General features: G+C 35.8%; 1 protein-coding gene across 1 annotated transcript in view; it reads right to left on the reverse strand.

Moving 5' to 3' along the window:
* The window catches only part of DGKB (diacylglycerol kinase, beta 90kDa), an 873,198-nt gene that overhangs the window by 387,973 nt on the left and 477,642 nt on the right, over nucleotides 1–7,583 (reverse strand). The gene's annotated exons all lie outside the window — the stretch shown is intronic.

The following is a 7,583-nucleotide window of genomic DNA, read 5'->3' on the forward strand; positions in this document are numbered from 1 at the left end:
GATTGGGGGCAGGAGGAGAAGGAGACGACAGAGGATGAGATGGCTCGATGGCATCACTGACTCGATGGACGTGAGTCTGAGTGAACTCCGGGCGATGGTGATGGACAGGGAAGCCTGGCATGCTGCGATTCACGGGGTCGCAAAGAGTCGGACATGACTCAGCAACTGAACTGAACTGAACTGAACTACTGAAGCACTGTTTTAAAAGCTTTATATGTAGTATTTAATTTAATCCCATAAAAAATTTTATGAGCTAACTATTGTTATCTAGCATTACAAATTAGGAAATAGGATTACAGAACTTTTAATCATCCCAGACCTTATGAGAAAGGGCTGTAGAATTAACAATTGAATACAAGAAATATCTTTAGAATGCAGGCATTTCATACTCTTTTCACTAGTATAGAAAAAGTCATGCATTGCAAATATTTCACAAGTCTGTTTTTTTACTTTTTACCTTGTAGAGTTTAAACTATATTTCAGTTATATCAAGATTTTCTGAGTTTTGAGTCATGCTTAGAAATCTCTTTCTTTTCTCCAATTTAGGAATAATACTACTTTTTGTATATCTTGCCATTATTGTTAGGGGAAGCACACTGATTGAAACCTCCCAACCTAGCCAGGTACCACAGTAACCATTTGCATGAGTTTTATGACAAGAGATCCTGATAAGGAATACGGAACTAATAAGCCACCACCAACCAGAAGAGTTCAGGAAAGGTCTAAAGGAAACACCACGTGTCTGTCCACTTGCCCGAATCCCTCTCGTTAGCATCCATCTTGGCTGAGCGATGAGTGCACCAACAGAAAAGACTCTGAATTAGAATGATTGGCCAAAGACCACAGGAAACTAATCCCATCACCATAAAGCCCTAGACTGCAAGCCATGTGGCAGAGCAGTTCTCCTGGGTTCCCTTACCCTACTGCTCTCCACCCGGACGTCCTTTCCCAATAAAATCTCTTGCTTTGTCAGCACATGTGTCTCCTCGGACAATTCATTTCCGAGTGTTAGACAAGAGCCCAGTTTTGGGCCCTGGAAGGGGTCCACCTTCCTGAAACATTATGACTTCATATTTTACAGCATAATATCTGAATCATTTCATATTATTTTGGCATAAGAGTTAAGCAGAAATTTTGCCGAATTTTTGCCAAAATACATATTATTTATGTTAATACGAGTTTGTCAACAGTTCATGTTTCCCTCTTTGTTTGAAAGACACACTTATATATAATAAATGTCCATCTCTGCATTTCTCTGTTACTCTGAACCAGTATACCAAATTATTTCAATTATTTTAATTTGTAATCAATTTTCATATTTTTGGGGCAAGGGTCATATTCCTCATTTAACTCTTTTAAAAATGTATGATTATTTAGAAGATTTGGTAAAATTTGACATCATTTTTATTCACATTACCTTGCTATAAATATTCAGCTAAAATCCTTGGGTGTTGCAATTAGATCTGATTTGATAGATAATTTTGGAAGAATTAGAATGTTTTATAATATTACATTCTATTTTTTAAGATGTATTTCTCTGCTTACTATATTTTCTCATATGATTTTTAGTAGGGTCCAAAATTTTCTTCACATTAAGTCCGATATATTTTTATTAATCTCATACATACTTTATACTTATCTTACTTTTGTATTTACCATAATATGATTCTTTATTATTTTGTCTTTTTAACTGGCTATGTTTAATATAGAAAACATTTTTATTATTTATTATTAATCTTTTAAACCTTATAATTCTGTTATTTTATATGGTTCCCTTCAATTGATTGAGTTTTTCTTGGAACTCAGTCCTACCATCTATAAACATGCTCCAGCTCCTTTCAGACATTTCCACCTCTAAGTCTTTTTTCTTATCTAATTGCTTTACATAGTACACCCAGAACAATACCAAATGGAAATGCTGGTACACATTTTGCATATTTAATTTAATAATAATATATGTAATATGTTGTTATTACTCAAAATGCTTTCTTCACTTTTGAGAAATTATGTTTTTATCAGACTTAGAGATGTTTTATTCAGTTATATTTTATTAAGAGTTGTCTCCCTTTCTTGCTTTATTTTTCTATAATACCAATGATCATCTTACACACAGCATGCTAACACAATCTGACAGGCTATGTATTTGTCTTTTGCAGCTTTTTTATCATCTTTTCCCCTTAAGTACTGTGCAAGGTGATGTAGGCTCAGTGAGTATACACATTTTCTACATGTCTAATTCACTTCCATATCACAGAATGGGATATCATATCATTTTACTAGCCTACGAAAGAACAAGCACTCAAATTGCGATTGACTGAATGGATGAATTATTAAAATAATCACTAGACACTGACTGACGATAGCAGAGAGGTTGAGAACTTGGACTCTGGAGTTAAACTTCCTGGGTTTGAGACCTGCTGTAACCTTAACTGGATCTTTGACCTTAAAAAGTTGCTTAGGCTATTAGTGTTTCTAATTTCCCATTTCTAAAATAGGAATGATACTAGTACTACCTGCTTTACTATGAAGATGTGGATGTTCTAATAAAATAGTGCCTGACATTATAAAGCAAGCAAATAAATGCTAGCTCTTATTATTACAGAAATATATTTATCACTTTGAGAGTCACATGATTTTCTCTTTTGGTTTACTGGTTTAGTAAATTAAATAAATTCCTATATGCATTAGATGAAGCACTTAAGAGACAGTTGGGCTTTGGTATTTAAAACTTTGTGGACTTCAGAAAAGTTACACTACTCATAAAAGATACATTAAATAACAAACCCAAAGGGTCAGGAACAACATGTTGTAAAATTCACATATTTCTGTACTAGGACATATGGATATTGACTTAAAGAAAGATAAATTAACACTGCAAAGAATATGCCAGTTCAGATTATACATCTCACAAAGTAAATAATGAAAAGATTAGTTTTCTGAGCTTTGTTAGTTTTGAAATTTTGAATAAGAGATTACAGTCCTATAATATATTTCCCACCTGCAGTTAATCTGTGTTCTCCTGACACTCTTTACCTGAATATCTGAAATACACAATGTATTTTCTGTTAATATTTTATTTGAGAACATTACATCGATAGCTACAGACAAGATTATTTCATAGGCAGATTTTTGTCAGATATTGATATTCTTTTTGTTGGCTTAATAAAGGGAGTCAGGTTTCCATTTTATGGCTTACAATAGTTAATAAAGCAAAGAGTTTGTTCTTTGAAGGTTTTAAAGGACTATGTGTGAATTACTGGCCTAGCAGTTTTTGGAAGAAGTAACATCATGACAATTTTCTAAATTTCTGTGATTTACTTAGGTTTCCTCTTTACATATAAGTCAGTATTTTTCATGATGTCATCTGTAGGCTGAAAGGTGGCCACCTAATTCCTAGAAGGTATTAAAACCTAATTCTGACAACCTTGTAAACTTCTTGCAGATGTTTCCAACTCAAGTATTGATATTGCTTGGGGTCGATGACCCTGTGCTATCTTGCCCTTTCTTTCAAGGAGGAATGTTTAACTGTTATACTGTGCTTGTTTCATCACCATAGAAAGCAGTTAACTTGGTTTCTAGTTTTATACAATAAATAAGTTTTTTCTGAGTCTCATCTATAACTGATTCTGATGATTTAGAAGATGGGATTTGGTACTGTGAGGTGATGACATTTACATGAGACTTCTGACCAGAGGTGTGATTAAAACAGTCATAAAATAATAAAGTATGTTTGAAGATTCTCCAAGCCAGACTCAAAATTCTCCAAGCCACACTTCAGTAGTACATGGACCCAGAACTTCCAGATGTTCAAGCTGAATTTAGAAAAGGCCAAACCAGAGATCACATTGCCAACATCCATTGTATCACCAAAAAAGCAAGATAGTTTCAGAAAAAAAAATCTACTTTTGCTTTATTAACTAAGATAAAGCCTTTGACTGTGTGGATCACAATAAACTGTGGAAAATTCTGAAAGAGATGGGAATACCAGACTACCTGATCTGCCTCCTGAGAAACCTGTATGCAGGTCAAGAAGCAACAGTTAGTCCTGGGCATGGAACAAAGGACTGGTTCCTTTGAATCAGTCTTATGAAAGGAGTAGGTCAAGGTTGTATATTGTCACCCTGCTTATTTAACTTTTATGTAGAGCACATCATGTGAAATGTCAGGCTGGATGAATCACAAGTGGGAATCAAGACGGCTGGGAGAAATGTCAACAACATCAGATATGCAGATGATACCACTCTAATGGCAGAGAGTGAGCTAAAGAGCCTCTTGATGATGGTGAAAGAGAAGAGTGAAAAAGCTGGCTGAAAACTCAACTTTCAAAAAACAAAGATCATGGCATCTGGTCCCCCATCACTTCTTGGCAAACAGATGGGGGAAAAGTGCAAACAGTGACAGCTTTTATTCTCTTGAGCTACAAAATCATTGTGGACAGTGACTGCAGCCATGAAATTAAAAGATGTTTGCTCCTTGGAAGAAAGCTATGACAAACCTAGGCAGCGTATTAAAAAGCAGAGACATCACTCTACCAACAAAGTTCGTATAGTCAAAACTATGGTGTTTCCAGTAGTCATGTATGGATGTGAGAGTTGGACCATAAAGAAGGCTGAGCACCAAAAAATTGATGCTTTTGAACTGTGGTGTTGCAGAAGACTCTTGAGAGTCCCTTGGACTGCAAGGAGATCAAACCAGTCAATCCTAAAGGATATGAACCCTGAATATTCATTGGAAGGACGGATGCTGAAGCTCAAAGTCCAATACTTTGACCACCTGATGCAAACAGACAATTCACTGGAAAAGACTCTGATGCTTGAAAGACTGAGGGCAAGAGGAGATGGGAGTGACAGAGGATAAAATGGTTAGATGGCATCACTGACTCAATGGACATGAGGTTGAGCAAACTTAGAGAGTTAGTGAAAGACAGGGAAGTATGGCATGCTTCAGTTCATGGTGTCACAGAGAGTAAGACATGATTTGGTGACTGAACAACAACAACAACAACAACAACAATACCATGTGACTCTATAAGGTAAATACTATGGTAAAGAAAACAGAGACGTTTCATAGGTTTGTATAACCTATCATAGGTCATCAAGTTGGAGTAGTCACACAGAGACACATACACACAGGAAAATAAGAATCCACTGTCTCCAAAGGCCAATTGCTTCTAAAATTATTCTAGCTTTATTAAAAAATGATTTCCAAATGTGACTATATTCTTTATGTCTTAAAAATGATACTAAGAAATGGTTGGTTTCAGTAGGTACCTGAAGGTGACAATGTACGCTCTTTTTACCTGGTCTATCTTAGAGGACAAACTCGCTGGAGTACTGCACTGCATTTCATTTTCCTGTCCTCTTTCCCATTCCTGCCCCTCCACCTTCTCTTTCCTATGCATCTGTCCTCATTCTCTGTCTTTCTAAATACACACACACTAAAAGGTAGATTTCATCTTTTTTTCTCCAAGATACCCCTTTCCTAGAACTGTATACCTACCCATGGCATTTTGGTTCTAACAGGGTTAAACTGGGCTGTGGCAGATGCCGCCTGGTGCCTTTCCAATATGTATTTCCCTCCTCTTTTTAACCAATGGAACTCTCATCTCATCTGGGCAGCTGTGTACCCACCGAGCTAATAAACACGTGATCAAGCAGAAGCAAGCAAACCCTAAATCCTCAAGGTTCCTCTTTATGGCAACAAACTGATCTAGATATAGCTCCTTTCCATCCTTTACCACCACCAGTACCACCACAAATTTAATCACAGGAAATTGGATGTAATTCCTAAGAGGTATAAGCAGATAACTTGAAAACATAAGGATAAAAGTCACTGCTTAAAATTGCAAAGGAAAAAAATAAGAAGCCTGATTCTTTAAAACATCTTGATGGCCACAGTAGTGTCTGAACACTAGATGTCCAGCCGAAAAAAAAAAAAGGATTCTCTGATTTGTCATTTTGTAATTGCTCCATGAAGTCAAATACAATAGAAGAAAACACAGGTGATAACTTCCCAAGCAACTCATTCCTCTGAAAACATGACAATGAAAAGTGAAAATGTTAGCCACTCAGTTGTGTCCGATTCTTTGAGATTCCATGGACTATAGCCCACCAAGCTCCTTTGTCTATGGAATTTTCCAGCAAGAATCCTGGAGTGGGTTGCCATTTTCTACTCCCAGGGATCTTTCCAACCCAGGGATCAAACCTGAGTCTCCTGCATTGCAGTCAGATTCTTTATAGTCTGAGTCATCAGGGAGCAACTTGTTTCTCTGAAAACATGATGACAGGGAGTCTACAAATTCTGTCATGGTGATTTCTGGGAAATATTTCCCTTAACTATTTTTCCTTATGTGTAAAATTCAAAATGCTATATTTGTACAGATACATGATTTTTAAGGGACTTCTGGAAAATTATCTATTTTGTCCCCATGCATTTTACAAAATTACGTATTTACATTTTTTGATAGAAAAGACAGATATTAATATCTTTATTTCAGAATGCAAATATCTATCTGGGTTTAATGGCCCTTCCTGAGGTGACATACCTCACCAGATGGACAAATGACTTCAGTCTTTCATCACCCAGTCCATTGCTCATGGTGTGACCCCCTTATTTAATCGAGCAATATGGATAGGTCACTTAATGTTCCTTTTGATCATATTCTTGTCAAGAGGTATTTCACCATTAACTGCTGTTAATGCTATCAGCATATTTCCTAAAACAACTATTATTATTTAGAGAATCAGGAGACACTGCTTGCGTCCATAATTCTATTTGCAATGTAACAGTAAGCTTCATTTAATTAATGATGTATTTCCTAGGTGAGGCTGGGAAACAAAGTGAAGTTGACTGGTAATCATTAAATAAATAAATTTGCCCTTATTATTTGTCCTTAAGAACAAATGTAACATTAGCTGTCGTTTCCTGTAATCATATTCTCTCCTTGAAGAGAATAAAATCAGTAAGTCGGTAGCTTGAGACCATAATCAGAGGTTCCTGATTCATCTAAGGTAGAAGAACTTGACTCCAAAATCCCTCACCCAAGATACTTTTTGCCTTAGTGCTACAAAGAACATCATACAAAGTGACTACAGAACTCCCACATCAGTAAACTAGTAACATTAATGAGGATAAAGGGCTATAACATTACCCTTATGAATTAGTAATATTGGTAAGTAAGTTTATAAGAGATTTCAGAGACAAAAGTACTTTCCTTCTAACATAATAATAATAAAAAAAAGTTTACTTAGTATCTAGGAAAAGTTAACATTATAAGGGAAAGTTGTCCTTTCCGTCTGTCACACAACTCCAAAACAAAATTGTTTGTCCTGCAAAAGATTTATCATAGTGGCAAATAAAGACCTGTAACCCTTATGTGTTGTAATGTATACAACACTAATTGTGATAGGACACACTCTTATCACCCAAGGACTCACAACTTCTTCCTCTGATGTTTGCCCACTTCTTTTTCTCTTTCTCTATCTATTGCAAATGGAAAGTTCAGATACCTCTTAAATTGAATTTTGGAGAAAAGCACTATTACACAAATAATTCCATTTCTTATGAGATACCTAAAAGAGTCA

Source organism: Bison bison, unplaced genomic scaffold, assembly GCF_000754665.1.
Source record: "Bison bison bison isolate TAMUID 2011002044 unplaced genomic scaffold, Bison_UMD1.0 scf7180017864479, whole genome shotgun sequence".
NCBI classification, from domain to species: domain Eukaryota; kingdom Metazoa; phylum Chordata; class Mammalia; order Artiodactyla; family Bovidae; genus Bison; species Bison bison.